The following is a 17,330-nucleotide window of genomic DNA, read 5'->3' as shown; positions in this document are numbered from 1 at the left end:
TGGTTTTCCTGAAATATATGAATGAGTTGAGTCATCTATGATTCTGATAAAGACTGAAGGTAATATGTGAAGAAGCAGCATACTGAATAGATATTTATGCTAGTTATGAATGATGCATGAAGGTTCTCTTCTAAAAGAAAAATGTAAAGCTGCTGTCAAGTCTCTACTTAATACTAGAGTAGGTTCAAACATTTTTCTAAAGTTGTCTTTATCTTTTCTTTCATTATTAACGGTTAAGCTATTTATTCACCCCCTCAAAAAAAAAATTACATGTCATTATGGATAAAGCATATTTTTATTTCTCTTCAGTGATCTCAGAAAAAGATATAATCCAAACCAAAACAAAAACAATTCTTTTTATTTTCATCAGAAACTGGTTAGTATCTCAAAATCACTGTTATGTATGGGTCATCAGTGAAGTAATTTCCAACACTACAAATTGTTTATCTGTCTGATAACATAAAACTCACACATTACAAGAAAGTAATACAAGATCCAAACACTCCCAATTTCTGTATTTCTTCACTTAATATCTAAAACCATTTTAAGAGAATCCTAGATGTCGAAGCAAATAAACACTGGTCTCTTACTTTGGGCCTCTTCCACTAGCCATGCTGATTAATTAAAAAAGCAACAAAAAATGTCTGCAGCTGGCACTTTTGCAGTAGCAAGGATGATTTACAAATGTAATCAGACTTCCTGCTTCCAGACATAAAGCAGTCACCAACATGCTTCTTTACACACACAACATGAGGATTAATATCCAGACAAAATAAATAGGCCAAACTAGGAAGTTTCGCCCCCTGCAATGAGAGGTGATAGAAAACGGGGTTAGAACAACCATGTGAGATGTCCTGGTTCTAAGACAGACTGCCCTTGCTCCTAGTCATCCTTAGCAAGCTCTTTTCCTTATGCAAAATAGCATATTCTGCTGGTAAGTAGCAGATTCATCAATACTCATGCTAACCATTTACTGTGTTTATGATACAGAAGAAACCCCCTGGAAACTGCCTTTTTTAGAACTAACAGTTGGCAATAAACCCCTGTTCTGAACATGGCTTATAAACATATAAACATATAAACTTATCTATAGGAACTTTCTATCAAATAAATCTTTCATCAAATAAATATATGAGAGAAAGATATTTTTCCTGAATCAATAGGAAATGTCTGGCTAAAGCCATTCCAGTTTTGAAATACAGTTTCAAGCAACAGAAGTGAGGAGAAAACCCTGCTGTAAGCTTTGCTCTTTTCATTCAACAGGACTAGAAAGCCCTGCAGGACTGCTCAGGTTCCCTTGCAGCACAAAGTGACAAAGCCTGGTGAGTTATGTCACATAATGCTTAATCTTCTGTCAGGTCACTAAATTATCATGCGTCTCATGAAAAGGATGTTAGCACAATTCCAGGCAATCCCATAAGTATCCAGAGTATAGTAGGTGTGATCAGGTCAGAAATATTCTCCCTCTCAGTTCCCTGACCCAAAAAAAAAAACCCACTGAGCATTCACTTTCTGCCAGAAATAAACTTTAATGCCCTCCTGGGTTCAGCCTCTCTTGTAAATCAGGGTCAAGCTGTCTAGGCCAGCTTCTGCTAGGGCTGCAGGGCAGTCTTCAATGGGAGGCGATGGCAGTAGGAGTGAATTAGGGCTCTAGTCGGAGGGAGAACTCTGTAAGCACTGCATTAACATTCACAGCAAAGAGCTGTGGGCAAGACAGTCTCCATCTGAGATAATAGGCTTTTTCCAGTGATTACTCCTCATCACTTAGGAACACATCAGTCCTGCACATTAATCCCACCTTCTGCTACCATAGGCTGTCGTGTCATATATTGCTTTTCATGGGCTCTATTCTGTGAGAAATAGTTAATGTCTACTTCTCCTACCAGCAGGCTTCTCCAGAGCCTCACTGTGATAGTGAGAAAATTGTTTCTGTCTTCCAGTTTCAATTTATTCATGTCCAGTTTATAACCATTTCCTTCTGAGCCAATATTGTCCTTTAACTTAACTAGCTCTTTTCCCTTCCTGATGTTTATCCTCCTGATATATTTACACAGGACTGACGTATTCCCTGTTAGCCTTTGCTGAACAAGGTAAACTCTGGCAGTTCCACTCATGGGATTAGCTGAATCACTTCTCCTGCTGCCCAGCACTCAGCTTTCTTAAATATGTCTATTTGCTGTTCTGTATTTGCTTTTCTTCAGGCACGTCATACCACCCCTGTCTTGACAGAGTTATTGCAATCTGGGTACTAGATGATCCCCACCTGATTGTATCTTCTTCCAGTTCTTCCAAAACACAGTTTTTCTGTGCTAGTCATTGATGGATTTGGGAATCCGTGCATGGTACAGAACCTTGGAGCCCAGAAGCTCATGTCCCTATATCAGTTAACCCCAGGAAAAGCAGAAATCCTGAGTCTTTGGATGAATTTAGTTGCCCTGAAGTTCTCTTTTTCCTCCTAATCTGACCATAGCCTATAATATTTGAATCTCTCTCCTTTATATGTTAAAAAAAGTAAATAAATAAATAAATAAGAATGGGTTTCTTAGTCCTCTCAAGAAATGTAGTGACATTATGAATTTAAGAATGGGGATCCTCACCCTCCTTTATGCCTATATCCTACATGGATGCTTCAAATTCAGCTTGTCCTTCTGAAACATGAAGACACCTGTACTTACTGGGATTCTAGCTGAACCAAGCCAGAACTGTTCAACAAACATAACAATTTTCAGTTAAATGAAAACCCAAGTCATGCTGTAGTTGCAAGCTGCTATTTGAGGGTCTTTGAAGCTCAACATATCCATCAGAAAATTGTGAGCTGCCAGGACCAACAGGTGACTCAGGATGTTAATTACTGCTGCCCGGATGGCAAAGTGAAATGAGCTGATTAATGTTCTCACGAGTGGGATGAAGGACCCTTCCCTGTGCTCCTCTGCAGCTGCTTGGCCAGTGCTGCAGTTCCCTCCTGCTGGCCAGCACTCACTGGCATGGGCTGTGCCCACAGAAGCCCAGGAGGCAGATTTGTGACTCTGCTTCTCCCACCCCCAGCCACCATCCATGAGGCATGCCAGGGCTGCAGCACTGGAAAAGGTGCAGTGCTCCACTTGCTTATTCTGGCTGGTTTGGGAAAATGATGGTAGTGAGGAGCTACTGCTTTCCAGGAGGCCCCTGGGAGAGACTAATCCTGCCCTCTGCATCCAGACTTCTTCCCACGTTTCCCACGGAAGAATTGGTTGGCAGTCAGGGAAACTACTGTGCAGGGGGACCAGGCTCTGCCTGGATAACTCGCTGTTCAGCTCCTCTGCCACAAATTGTCCAAAGGAAAGGCAATGCAATGTTAACATCCTGTCTGGAAGAATAAAAATAGAGGATAAAATGTCTGTTTTGGATGAGAAATGCTTCAAGAAGCATTTGCCTGTTACTCACAGTGCTTTGCCACCATACCATTATTAAATCCACAGCCAAAGCATGTCAGTATCAGAAGTAGGAGCCAGGGGACTGCCAAACTGAGGTGCTCAGTCCTTTCCTGACCACTGTGGTTTCAGGTACCTCAGTCCTTTCATTAGCTGTTTAATTGTCCTGCAAATGTCTTGAGTCAATATTTTTATTTCCTGACTCTACCTGCCAGTGGTGAACAATCTGCTCCCCTTTTCAGAGCATCTGACTAAATTTAACAGGCAGGACGAGGAGGACACGCCTATGCTTGCTGGACTGGAAAACTGTAAGTATATTTAACAATTTAAAGTATGCATGCAGACCTTGAAAACAACTACTTTGTTCTGAATTGGACTACTGTTCTGCTGACTTTTTTTTTTTTTTTAATGTTGTGGAAATAAAAGAGTTCAGATTATATTGGAAATATGTAAAAAGAAGAACGTTGTAGCTCCATAAACAGATTGAAGTATCAAAATGAATATTTGGAGGGTCTCATATTTTATATTTTCTGAAGTGGGAAATCAAATTGGTTCTTCATTGCTGACCAATGACAGCTGGAAATGAGTGATTTATTTTTACTTCTATCTTTCATCCTGTTCTGTATAACCTACACAAAGTTGATGTGAACTAGCAGTTCATCTGAAAAATCCTGAGTGACTTCAAAAGGCCCATCAGCTCTGCTGAGCTTACTCAGAAGAACACAAATCAGTTCCTCAAAACTTCATAATACAAAAAAATACAGTATAGCAGAACCGTATTGTAACTAGCATGTACTCCATGTGATGTCCAGGTAATCATCCTTGTCTTTCTGACGAAATTTTTGAAAATGTGAGATAATGCAATGTTGAAATCTGGTTTGTAACAGCAAACTTCAGGTATAGAGCTTGCCCTGTTGGATACCAAATAGTACCAAACTAAAATACTTTTCCTTAAAACTCCCTGTCCAAAATCTAGGCATTAATGCACTTTCTTTTTTTTTGGTCATTTGGCATTGTTATTAGTGAAGAAAGGGAAAGAAGAGGCTCGTAAGCATGCTCTACTGCACTGATTCAACACTTGTATCAACAAAATTGATCCGTTATTCTTTTTTGGTGGAAATCAAGTCTTTTAGAAAGCAGTGCTGCAGAAAACAGCTGGATTTATACTCAAAGGAAAAAGATGATTTACTGTATCTTTGTTTTGGAGGGTTTAGAGGAATTCAGTGGGCAGGCTCTGTGGTTCCATAGGGACAAGCCAGCCCTGCCAGTTCTGAATTAAACCCAACAAAAATGGGAGCTGCACATATTAGTGAGACAGCCATCACATAAAAATATGGATCGGATGGGTTTCCCTTGTTGTACATCCAATTTTAACAATCCCAGCTTTTTATTATTGTTATTTTAAAAATCCCAGCTGAACTGTGTTTTCAGGAAAAGAGGAACAGAAACGGCAGAAACAGGTATGGCTGGGGCCTTTGCCTTTTAAATCTTGCCTATGGTATGTCGGCACCTCCACGCTGTGCAGCCACTGACATTAATATCTTCTGAAGCTGCTGGAATCTCCCTTTCATAATCCAAGGAAGCCAGAGAGCATGCTGTTGACCTACAGACATGATAGTAGTGGACAAAGTCTGGACCTTGGATGTTTGAACGTGTAAGTGGGCTCTCAGGAACAGAGCCCTGCATTCGATCAGTGGCACAGACTACAAATGCCTATGAACAGTGCTTGTCTGACTGCTGTTTTTCACCAAGCCAAACAAAACACTATTGGCAGACTACAAAACAGATGAACATGCTCCTATTTTTTGGCACATGAAAGGAAACCTGCTTTACCCAGCCACATCTGTTTCTTTGATTTAACTCCATGCTCATTCCTGTTAGCTTTGGACGAGTGGTTTGGCAAATACACTGCAGCCTGCTCCACTGAAAAAAAAAAAAAAAAAGAAAAAAAAAAAAAGAAAAAGGGCTTCCCGGGGAAATAACCCCTGTATGAGACTTTGATGTGAATATATTTAACAAATTGTTTGATTAACCCCTCCTCCTCACCAGTGACTGCATTCTGGGGTGGAGCACAAACCTTACTTTAAGGAACCTGGTTCTTCACAAATAAATTGAAGAGGAGACCTTTCTCTCCAGTCACCCTAGATGCTCTCACAGCAGGATCATGATTGTTCACAAGATGCTTGCAGAGAAGTAGCAAATATATCCTGCTGGTTTGTAATGTAATTCCAGTGCAAGAGGTAAGACTCAAATGTAGCACAATTCATTAATCTCTAAACCGTGCAATTGCACAAGCTGCAGGAAAATTATAACTTCTGGAGAGGGCACTCAGAAAGGGAGAAGAGAGAAGCAGAGAGAAAATTAGAGTTTCAGAACACAGAGGTTACTAACTTAGAGCAGAAAACCAAAACTAAAAGTAGAACTGGACACAGGGTGCACATACCACACACACTTTTTAAAGATAAATTGAGCAGATCATAAGAGATGCTCATAAACTCTGCATTTATCCTGTGCTCACAAGCTGGAACTAGTCAAACAATCAGCTAGCAGCTAAACATATGCAGCACTGCTCACATCACTTTGATGCTAAATGAACCCTCGATAGAGACCATTTAATGCACAAATTGCTGGGTGTGTCTGAAGTCACAACAACAGACATTTGAAAAATCACTTTAAGAACACCCAGCATCAAGCTGGGAGCTGGGGGGAGGATTTTTCCATGATTAAAAAAAGTGACTACAATTATTCTGTCAGCAAATATTTAGCCCAATGCTTTCCCCGAGAGCCAGCGGCCAGACCCCACAGTACTGTGCTCGTACACCAGAACTGGGCTGAACTGTGGGAAAATAAAGCATGCCAAGAAGGGGCAGGCAGTTATCTTGAATTCACGCTGATCTGGGTTGACAAGAGTACCATCCCTTCTGTACATGGCCCGTAAACACCCATAGGAATGCAGTTTTGGTGACAGAAACAGAGAATCCCGCAAATGTGACTATAAATATGATGTGGGTCAGGGAACTTGTTTAAACATACTTTATGGCTTGAGGTGTCATCCAGACAGAAAGCACAAACAAGCTGCAAATAGCAGGCCCCTGAGCCTGAAGACTTTTGAATGAGCAAATTCTTCAAAACAGGGTTTCAGCATAATTTTGATGACATGCAGGCCTCGAACTAGAGATCTGCATGAGGGTAAATTCTACAATTCCCTCAAAAACTAATGGTAATGCCAGTCTCTGGGTAACAGGCTATGACTGATGCAAACTCCTTTAGATGGATGATAGATAGATAGAAAGATAAAAAGAGTGGCCAACTAGTAAACACTGGAGCCGACAGTGTCTAAAATGTGAGCTTGAAACATCATTTCCTTGGGTTCACACCCACTCCTTAGTCATCCTTTGTGTTAATTCCCTGAATACATTTGTCCTGGTTTCAGTTAGGAAATTAACTCTGTCCTAACTGAAACCAGGACAACATTCTTCTATATAAAACCACCCCCTGCAGCCAAAATGCAGCAGGCTGGACCTTCAGCGCTGCACAGTCCTTCAGATATCACCATTCCTTGAACCCATTCCCTGCCTGTCTGCCACCAAGGGCATGACACTGGCATCCCCCTGCTCCTTTGTCTTTTTTGAGTCTGGTGACTCTCTGCTCCCTTTTTTCTTTAGAAAGTGCCTTCTCTCACTGGCAACCTCACCCTCTATTCTGCTTTCCAGTACATTTAAATACCCTTCCTTTTACTCATCTGACAAATGCTCCCTCTGCCTTCAGGTTCCTCTCTAAAGCCTTTGAAGACTGCCTATTTTCAGCTCCTTGGTGGTGCTTAGCATGAGTATAGTTGGAGTATGAGCTTACTGGGACAGTGGCTTCCCTTACCTATGTAATTTATAGGCATCATGTTACACTGCAGGGCAAATAAATACTGTTGAAAAATGGGTCTGACAGAAAGACTTACCTTTCTTTCTGTTTTCATAAGCCAACAGGTACTCTGAGTCTTCCATATGCTGATACTCCTCTATTTTCCCTTTTTTTAAACTGAGTGTATTCCTGAAAATAAAGGAAATTGAGATAAAAATATAGCAAAATCTTACTTAAAAATATTAGTTTTAATGTCACCATTGGATCCAGCATCCCATTCCACATGATCTCATCTTCATTGTCTAACTACTTATAGAGCAAATGTGCTGATTTTTCAAGCTAGTATTAGAATCATATTTTTCCAAGTACCCACCCACTGATACTCTCCACCTTGACATAATGGGATCACTTTTCTTTCCCTTATTATAACGTATAATAAAATATTGGCAACCAGACCCTGGGTCTCTACAGTTGTTGAAGGATTTGGAAAGGTGTCAGTATAGATATTCTGGGATTTATTTTTTTTTCATTAATGAACTGATGCTGTCAGCATCTTCTATGATGTTTTATCATTGAAATTAAACAAAAACAAAACAAACAAAAAAAAAAAGAGAGGGAGAGACATACACAAAGCCTAGTTTCTCTGAAAACAGCAAAAATCAGAAAGGGGGAGGCAATCACTATTTCCAGCTACTGTTCTTCCTCCAACTTGCACATTTGTCTGAATGTTTTCTCTTTCTCTCACACAGATGCCTGGTTTTCTGTTTGTTTCTCTCCCCGTTCCCTGTCTGCTTCTGCTCTTAACACACATGCACACACACATTTTCCTTTCCCCAAACAGGAGAATCCTAGTGTGGCTTTGCATTACATTCCCTACAAATGCTGTCTGACCCAATCTCTAATTAGTCTTGGACAGCCCCTGCTCTTCTGAAAGACTCTGTTCTCATTTCAGCTAGGGAAAACTCTGAATGTTTGTTTATTTTTTCATCTATCCTGAAGAACAGGAGGCTCCTTCTCTGTCCCACTGTCAGGCAGTGCTGCATCCCTGTCCCTGGTTTCCTGCAGCCATTCTCCACCTTCCAGGCACCCGAGAGCCAAACTGATTAGGTCCAGGGCCAACCCCTTGCCATGAGCCCAGATCACTATGACCGCTCTGCACCAGCCCCCAAAAAAAACAGCTACCTATTTTCTAGGCAGACAGAGAGAAAGAAGGAATTTTGTAGAAAAAAACACTGTCCATCAGTGGTGATTTGGGCATCATGGAAGCAGATGGGTCAATGCACTGTGCTGGGTCTCCCACAGGCTCACAGCCAGTCCTACCATCCCCAGCAGGAAAGAAGGCTGGGTGGCAAGTTTGGCCTCTACCACTGAGTTGGCTTCAAATTTTGTCCTCAAAATCTGGAAGGTTGTTTTCATCCTTAAGTATTTCACTGCCCCTTCTACTTTTCACAGTTTTGTACTTTTCTCATAAACACATTCTTTAATTGCTTCATATTCACAGGGATTTCTCTGCTCCTCAAAGGCAGTTTCATATCTACACCCCTCAGACTTTTCAGAAGTCTCTGAATTTTTCTCTGCTGAGAAAAATTAATCAGCAATCCCAGTTTTTTTCTTTGACACTAACTACCAGTTTCAGTGTTTACTGTTAGTCAATGTATTTGGACCACTGCTAAGTTTCTTCTAACATGAGTGTGCTGTCTGTGAGCTGTTTATATATAACTTCTAAAGCAAACATTTTTCAACTTCTATATCTTTTCCCCTTGTACTCACCATTTTCATTTAACTTAGTTTAAGTCATTTTTTTAGTTTATTAATATTTTATTTTTTTAATTCAGAGTAATTTCTTTGTTCAGTTTTTATACAGAAATACACTGCTCTGCGTTTCCCTCAAAGACAGGGACTGGGAGAGGAAGCTGTGCAAGTGATACCAGTTGCTCTTTTGAAGTTGACATCTAGGCTGGATGTAGTACTGGTCTGTTTCAAAGTTTCATCTTTAGGGGTAGTTTTACTGATATTTCTGTTCAAGATTAAGTCTCTATCATAGTGGCCAATTATTGACTAAATTCGAATTGTTCAGAGTCAAGGCAAGATTTGACTTCTAAATCTTTGCAATACTATTTTGAAGTGTTAAAAATACCATAAGGAAAGTCAAGAAAATTAATTTAAGCTAAGTACAAAACAAAGTCTAGGTTTTATTGGTCTATTTTCGCACAGAAAAGGAGAACCGACATACAAGGGGACACGACTCACATGTTGCAGCAAATCTGCCGCATGTTTAGGAACTGAATCTAGACCTCTGAGTCCTTTTGCAGTTCCTTGAAAACAAACTTCCATGATTCATGTATGGAAAAATGTTCTTGGTGTTCATTTCTAACTTACACAACTGAAGTGGCAATAATGACCTCATTTAACTTTGCCATCAGCAGTATTCAAGTTGTAAAGACTGTTTTTATTAAAAAGAATATGCCTCTGAGCAATCGCCCAGGTGCTTTCACTGGGAAAGCTTGCTATGTAGCTTTATCCAGTAAATCATTTCTGTGTCCTTGTCTACCAGGTCAGAAACTATCAGGAGAAACACCAGCCTATGGCATGGTGTGGGAGCTCCTCCGTGCCTCTCAAGCTTTGCACCTTGCTGGCCAGTGCTCACTTTTATCTCTGTTTATGTGGCCCAGGGGACATGGGACTGGACAAAGACTGTCTCACAAGGCTGAGCTCTGTGTTTTCTGAGCTGGCAATGTATCAGGCATGAGGCTGGCTGACAACCCATGCTATCCTCATGTATGCAGCCATGGATCGTTACACAGCAATGAAGTACAATATCTTGTTCAAAACCTGTCTTGTTTTATCTGAATCCCTGCTGACTCCACTGGCCCTGAGCCACACTGGTGTTTACTGACCTTTTGGAGCAGCACTGTTGACTGTAGGAACAAAAATAGCTTCTTTCCACGCCTGTGTGCAGACACTGAAGCTGTGGGGTGCACAGTGGCCTTCAGACCCATTGTCAGACCATCACGATGGTCTGGGACAGCCAGCCAGCACTGTCCCTGCTGCAGCAGTTGCCTAGCTTTGAGTACCCCGAACATCTGTGTACTGATAACACGCCGGCTGGTCCCACGCTGCAACATGCAAAGTCTGCGTGGCTTCCAGGCAACAGCACTTCCAGGCTGTGCCTGTGCTACAAGGCAGAGATGATCCCACACTGCTCCCTGCAGACCTGGCCCAAAAACAGACGGTGGCAGTATATAGGATCCCACTACACCTGCGTCCCAGGGCATGCATGGAGTACACAGAAGAAAGGTGCTCACAGTGCCAGACTGTTCATAGGATCCCTGGGTGGATGAAGCAAGCACCCCTGCTACGCACATCAGCTCTGCAATACAACACAGCCTCCGAGCATCTTCCCCAGGTGCCTATGGATATAGGTTAGTGACATCAAATACACTTGCTGAGTCATCAGGTGGCCAACAGTGACCACTGGTTAGAAAAACCTAGACTCTAGTTAGCCAAAGTCCTGTGGCAAGGGGTAACAGCATCTCCCCAGTGAGGAGCCCTGAAGTTGTTCTTTTTTCTTCTCTTTTTCCTTCAGCCCATGGGTTAGGAAGGTTTTGCTGCACACCTATAGGGAAGAGGGCTTTGGCTACACCAAGGGTCTTCCTCAAGCTGGCTTAGATGAGACATGTAAAAGTAAAGGGACCCCAACTCAGTCAATACATTAAGACCACTGTTAATTATCTTTTAATGCGGTGTGTCTTTTATAAATTCATTTTTTAAAGTGAGCATTTTTTCAAGTAATAACAAGATTTCTACCTGTCTGTGGTGTGCCTGCACATTGCAGCAGGGGCTTGCCGATGGTCTCTTCAGAGACACAAAGGCCAACACATATGCAGAGCTAGATTTAACTAAAACAAACAAACAAAAAAAAGCAATCCTTGCACTTTGATGTGAGAACACAACTATTTCCTCAGTAGTTTATGATCATCCTTCTATCTCGGAGAAGGAGCAGCAGTATCTGGGCCACGTTTGCTGATTTGTGCTGAAAGGCTGGGCTAACAGGGGGTTAGCAGGAAGACAGTTCCAGGATGGATTATCTCTGTGCATAATGGTAAAGAAATGTCACTTATTGCAACTTGTACTGACACCAGGCTTGGAAGGCTGCCTCTGGCTGCAGTTCTTCGGGTGAGCACTGTGGTGTCCTTCCAGGCCTGTGAAAATACATGAGGTTTTGTCCCAGGCATCAGATGTCTTGTCTGATGCTCTGGTGTCCTTGCAGCCCCAACAAAACCTCCCTTACTGTCATTGTTTCCTCTTGAAAACCCACAGCATGAGGAGGCTTCAACTCCCACCCCATAAGATTTGGTTAGCTCACGGTACTCCCACTCCAGGATGCTTCTCACGAGCGTTGAACTGATACTGTCAGACAGAAGAGCAAGACAGATAGCAAGAAGGACCAAGATAAATCTAATTGTTTGAGACATCTGAGACGTGCTGTTTAATTTGTCCATACCATAGAACATGACAAAATAAATTAGTAGCAGAGGAGAATATTGCATAGTGCCATTAGAGGGTGAAGATTTTTGTGTGTTTAGTCAAAGTACTGCCTAAGAAGATATTTGAGTGTCAGGGAATATCCATTTCAGCTATGCACTTAATTCCCCATATTCTGCATACCGGGAATTCAGATGTCTTCATTTAAATTCTTCTAAGAGTTTTTGCATTGTAACTGTTCCTGTTTGTTTCTCTCTTTTTAAAGACCACAGAACTTGCTAGAAATGCATTGCTGAGACTTATTTTGTTTTTCCTCTTTGGGGGATATAAGCGGTATTAATGTTTCTGTAATAACCAGAATAAAGTCAAGACACAAGAACCCAGAATTCATATTCCTTTGTCAGTTAAATAACCTACTAGAAAAAGGATAAAATAAATTATAGAAAGAAAACAACAGTATGACCATAGAATCCTAGTATTTATTCCTACATAAGCGACCTATATACAGTTGGAGAAATTCCTGTTTTGATTCAAAAATGAGTTTTGCATATATGGTGACCAAATTCTATGAAGTAAGTTACACGTTCAGCTGGTCGGAAGCAAGTCACCGAGTGAATGAGAAGCAGTTAGAGGAGGAACTGACTGATATGCAACCTGTTTTCATTGTAGTCGTGCCATATGGAGCGTTTTTCTCTCTCAACCTGTGAATGAATGAGAAGGTTTCATAATATTTGTGCATTGGGTTCATTAGAGGCATCTTCACTCATGTCCCACCAGAGAGTGTCCTTGCAGAAGCAGTCCTGCTTTGACTGTTGCCAACACGTGAAGTCTGGAGGAACTATATTTTGGCCTCTTAAGTGAAGGAACTTTATTTTTGCTCCCCAAGTGACAGCACAGAAAGTGTTATCCATGACTGTGCTCCTTCCCTCACATCACAGGCTGTGCTGCCTCATTCACCTTCTGTACCTGACTGGGAAATGTAAATGACAAGATCTTTACGTGCTCAGAGAAAAATGATCTGAGCTCTAAGAGACATGAACAGGATATCAAATAGCACTCATTTCCAGCAATGACATATCTGTTAGAAGTGCTAAGCATCTGTGTTGTACTAATTTCTCTGACAGTAACCTATCGAGGTAGCTGAGAGAGAGAGAGAGCAAGAAAACATAAGGCAAGTTCACAGAAGTATTTTAACTTGGACTTGTAGGATATATGTAATTGCCCTTTGAGAGAAACCCCTTGACAGCATGTAAAGAGAACTTTACAATTGCAGAGCAGGTGTGTACAAGGCTGCTTTCTGCAGTACATGTGCTCCCCAAATCTCAGTCAGACCCAAAGGCTTTGCCATTGGCATTTCATTAGGTGACTCCATGCCTGTAAACAAAACTGTGCATAGAAATTGCAGAAGGTCTTCTGGCAGCTGAGGCAAAAACGATCCTGTCTTCCTTTTACAAGGGACATAAACACATCTCATGTGCTTCCTATGTTGATCTTTCTCAGGAAAGCATTGAGAAACTGCTCAAAGGGCAGACAGTGAGCTCTGTAGGGACTGTAGCTTAATGGGAGATGGTTGCTCTAAAGGTGGCTGATGCCCATGCCTCTGCACAAGGAAGTCCTAATTCTACTCATCCATGATAAGTCTTCACACAGATGCAGACCTAGACAAAGCACTCCAGGCTCGTTTCCTGTCACACAGTTGCTGTGTGCTAGCTAGGAATTTTAATCCTTCATAAAAACAGTCTCCTTGGATTCCACAAATGATATAGAAATATTTCTGCAGATGAGAAAAAAAGAGAGGTAAGCTTTAAAGAAGTCAAGCATGAAAAAGATCCACCTATTGCAGAGTCTACAATTTGCTGCACTAAGAGATATTGAAAGAAGTTGGTCGTTTCTTTAAAAGGCACCTATACCCAGCAGATATACCATATATATATATATATATCATATATACCATAGCAGATTTTGCTATTCGGTGTAAACATGTGGAGATGGTAAGACCACTCTGAGGAAGAAAATGTTTTCTCTCGAAACACTGACATAGCACATAGGCCAGACATTTCTGTTAATATTAGTCAAAAGGACAAAGAGAGCTTTAGAAACCCAGTCTGTGATAGTAGAAGCAAAGGAAAAAAAAAAAAAAAGGCAGGACAAAAAAAAAGAAAGAAAAAGAAAAAAAGAAACACTGAAAAAACAGCTCCATTGAGATCCTGGGCTTCAGGCCATACCCAGCACAGCTGCAGCAACGAAACCAAGATACCACAGGAACAGAAAAGAAGGGTCTACTTATCCAGAAACAGGGAGAGGAAAAACAAGTCCCTAGGAAGCTGGGGAAGCAGCAGGGGAAACATCTTGAAGCAGAGAGCTGCTTTGATCCTAATGATAAATCAACATCGCCAAAATGGATGAGCCATTTGGACCAATTCCCTGCTGTTTAAGGATTTGTCCTTGAAGTGATGAGCGCATGTGAAAACCCACATATGCACTGAGGAAGGGAAGGCAGATGACATCAGGCTTGAATCCAGATTAGAAAAATGTGCATGAAAGAGCAAGGGGAAAATAAAAATAAAAATAAAAAGAACTTACATTGCACCGTAGGAAAGTTTGGTGTTCCCTTCCATCCCTCCAACAGACGGGTTTTTTGGCCCCAAATGATGAACACCACGTGCTATGGATCATCTGCCTCTCTGTGTACCCGGGCTGTCTTAGATCTCAGCCTAGCAGGAAGGTTGAAAACAATTGGTAGCACTGGTGCTCTGCACAGGACTAGTGTTCCACAGTGCTTTGGCTGGCACAAGCTACCCAGCTGTCCGGGCTGACAGAGGCCACTGTCTTGGGCTCATCTGCTTCTCTGTGTCCATCACATGGACCACAGTGGTCATTTCCTGGGCATTCATGACAGTTGGTAAAACAAACCTTAAAAAAACAAAAAACAAAAAACAAAAAACAAAAAAACAAAAAAAAACACTTCCAAGACATGTAAATGATTTTCCCTCACAGATTAAAGTTCATATTTCACCTTAGCTTTGCTTCTCTACAAAGGGCCATCTTCACCCAAACAGGAATTTAAAAATTAATATCAAAAGATGTACAAAACCGGTAATTTACAATGTCAGACCCTGACATTTTCCAGCACCTGATGGATGCTACTGTAACGATCACATTAATTTCTAAAATTGACATCATAATGGTTCACATAGGCTTTTTAAAAATACTTCACCCCTTTCAAATGATCCATTAAAAGTTATTTTCAAGACAAGACACTTTTCATTTTTATGCTGGTGCCATCACCATACAACATACATAACAGGAGGTTTTTACACAGGTGGTTTTTTTTTGTTGTTGTTTTTTCTAATATAAAAACATACCTTAGATAGCTGATTTTGCAGCTCGTGTTGGATTGTTTGTTGCTTCCAATTATTAAAAACATAAATTGTGATAGCAACACTGCATGTGTTTTAGCTAGGAAGAAGTTAGGAGACAAAATGCCGAGAATTGTAGACTGTATGCATCCAAATCTCCCTACGTTCAGGAAAATAAAAATACATCTAAGTGAAAATGTTATCACATCTTTGTCATCATTTCATTACCAAAGTCAATGGGTAGTGATATCAGAATACGTGCAACATGATGTTTTGACTGTTGCAGTACTGTTAAATAAACATAGGGATAACATTCCTTCTCAAGGATAATAATAATGTTTTCAGCAACTCAAATAAGTTCATTTTTCTAAAGCTCGAACAGACCCAGCTACCAAACATCCATATCAGAAAGTATAATTGTGTTCACAGGGGTATTTTGTAGCCTTTATCTGAAGCATCCCCTCTCTAGTTGATTTGACTGAAGTCCTTTTAACTGGAATTTAAGTTAGAGAGAAATGCTGGGGAGTTACCAGCCAGTCCTTCCTGCCCCACATTTAAGATATAAAGAAGTGCAGAACATGTGTGGATCCAAGAGCTCTCTGCAGCCACTGAATATTAAGAGGAGGCCTGAGCATGCCCCACCTGACTCCATGGACTGCTACACCTCTGCCAGCCCAAGCATAGCTGACAGCTGCTTCAGGCCCATAGGCTCTCTGCAAAACCTGGACACACAAAAATATGTTTTGGTTGTTTACTAAACATAATGATATTCTTTTTTAAAAAGAGTGGCCTCTTGATTGGTTTGCATTTCAGTGTTTATATCTCACCGGTTCCCACAGGAAATCTGCCATAAGAATTTGAAACTGAAGCAGACTTGATTGTGTACTTCTGAAGATTACAGAAATGTGGGTTGAAACTGATATAAATAAAGAAACACATCACTTTATTTTTCCTTTTTGCTTTAAGGCTTTTTGTCTATATAAATTAAAACATGGAGATTTTTTTAAAGATGTGTCTATCTCATCCTAACATAATTAATATTCTGTAAACTCATCTGTCCTTATAGAGCATGACCTTTAATGTTATGTTTTCATTATCTTAATCACCGTGAAGACAGGCTGCCTAGAAAGTGAACAGTGGCCATGGCAAACAAATATCTTAATGAGATCTTGAAGATCTGTACAGTAGAGTAAATTAGAGAAGTTTCATGTATGATTTCATTATATACATCTCAATAATAGCAGCAAAGAAATCTGGCTTATTTTGTATATGTTGAATTAAAGACATTTTTCAATTATCCCAGACACTGTGCAACCAGATATCCATGCTTTTATAGAAACATATATAAAGCAAGAACTCAAACTTACCCACTGTTGTGGTGATCTACTGCATAGATTTACATTGGCAATGCCATAGAAGTCATGCACACTGAAATAATTAATTTGAGTCTAATTTTTCTCTCTGGATTTTGCCATCTGATTACCATTTTTTCGTTATCTTTTTACAGGCTCTTTGAAGGTGGTATAAATTGCATCTATCTCTGATTAATGGGGGGAAAATGCTAGAAAATAAAACCTTCACTCCAGCTGGAATGTAAATGAAACCTTTCAAAATAGTGCAGTTTTTAATAGAAACAAAATGGATTAATTTAACCTAGAATCTTACATATGCAGACAAAAAATTGGTTACCTAAATAATCTCAGTTTGTCTCTGCTACAGTCCTTGATAGAAGGCAATGGCTATATCAGTTTGTTGTGCTGCCAAGACAATAATCTTGTTTTTCAAAGTTACATGTAAAGTAGACAGCACCAGCAGTGTGTCAGTACTGTGCAATCTGAAGGCTCGAGCTGGCAGCAATTACTGCCAAGTGTATACCACGTGAGGGCAATCTTCAAATCCGTAAATGGAAATCAGATGCCTGGCCATTGCTGGCTGCCTGGAGGGGCTGGGTGCTGAACAGCCCCTCACCCTAACGAAAAACCCTTTGCTCCCCGACTTTGGGCTAGCTGAATCCCCATTTAGAATTACAGCAACTGCAGCAGAGGTTGTAGTCCTGACATAAAAACAGTCATTAATGTGACTATTTGGGGTGGCAGAGCAAGAGAAGCAGGTGTAACATCTATAAGTTGAGTCACCATCAGAAAGTTTAGGAATCATTCTTCCAATCATTTTGGATTGGTACTAAATCATTTGGGAACAAGGAAAATCCTGTCTCTAAGGT

The 17,330-nt window shown here is 40.7% G+C and overlaps 1 long non-coding RNA gene across 3 annotated transcripts in view; it reads right to left on the bottom strand.

The window, feature by feature from the left end:
- Positions 1 to 16,350, bottom strand: part of LOC310897146 — a 28,754-nt gene extending 12,404 nt beyond the window's left edge. The window contains exons 1-2 of one of the 3 annotated variants that reach the window (XR_014582098.1): positions 14,334 to 16,350; positions 7,363 to 7,454 (exon numbers count right to left, since the gene is read on the bottom strand). This is a non-coding gene — a long non-coding RNA (uncharacterized lncRNA). Of the gene's footprint in view, positions 1 to 7,362; positions 7,455 to 7,892; positions 8,405 to 10,162; positions 12,792 to 14,333 lie in introns of those variants that run through there. The other 2 variants (XR_014582099.1, XR_014582100.1) reach the window with 2 other exon arrangements.
- Between the last annotated feature and the right edge of the window lie 980 nt (positions 16,351 to 17,330).

The sequence above is a fragment of the Anser anser genome, assembly GCF_964211835.1.
Source record: "Anser anser genome assembly, chromosome: 3".
NCBI lineage: Eukaryota > Metazoa > Chordata > Aves > Anseriformes > Anatidae > Anser > Anser anser.
The sequence above is the reverse complement of the archived record's forward strand: the minus strand, read 5'-3'. Positions and strand labels throughout refer to the sequence as shown.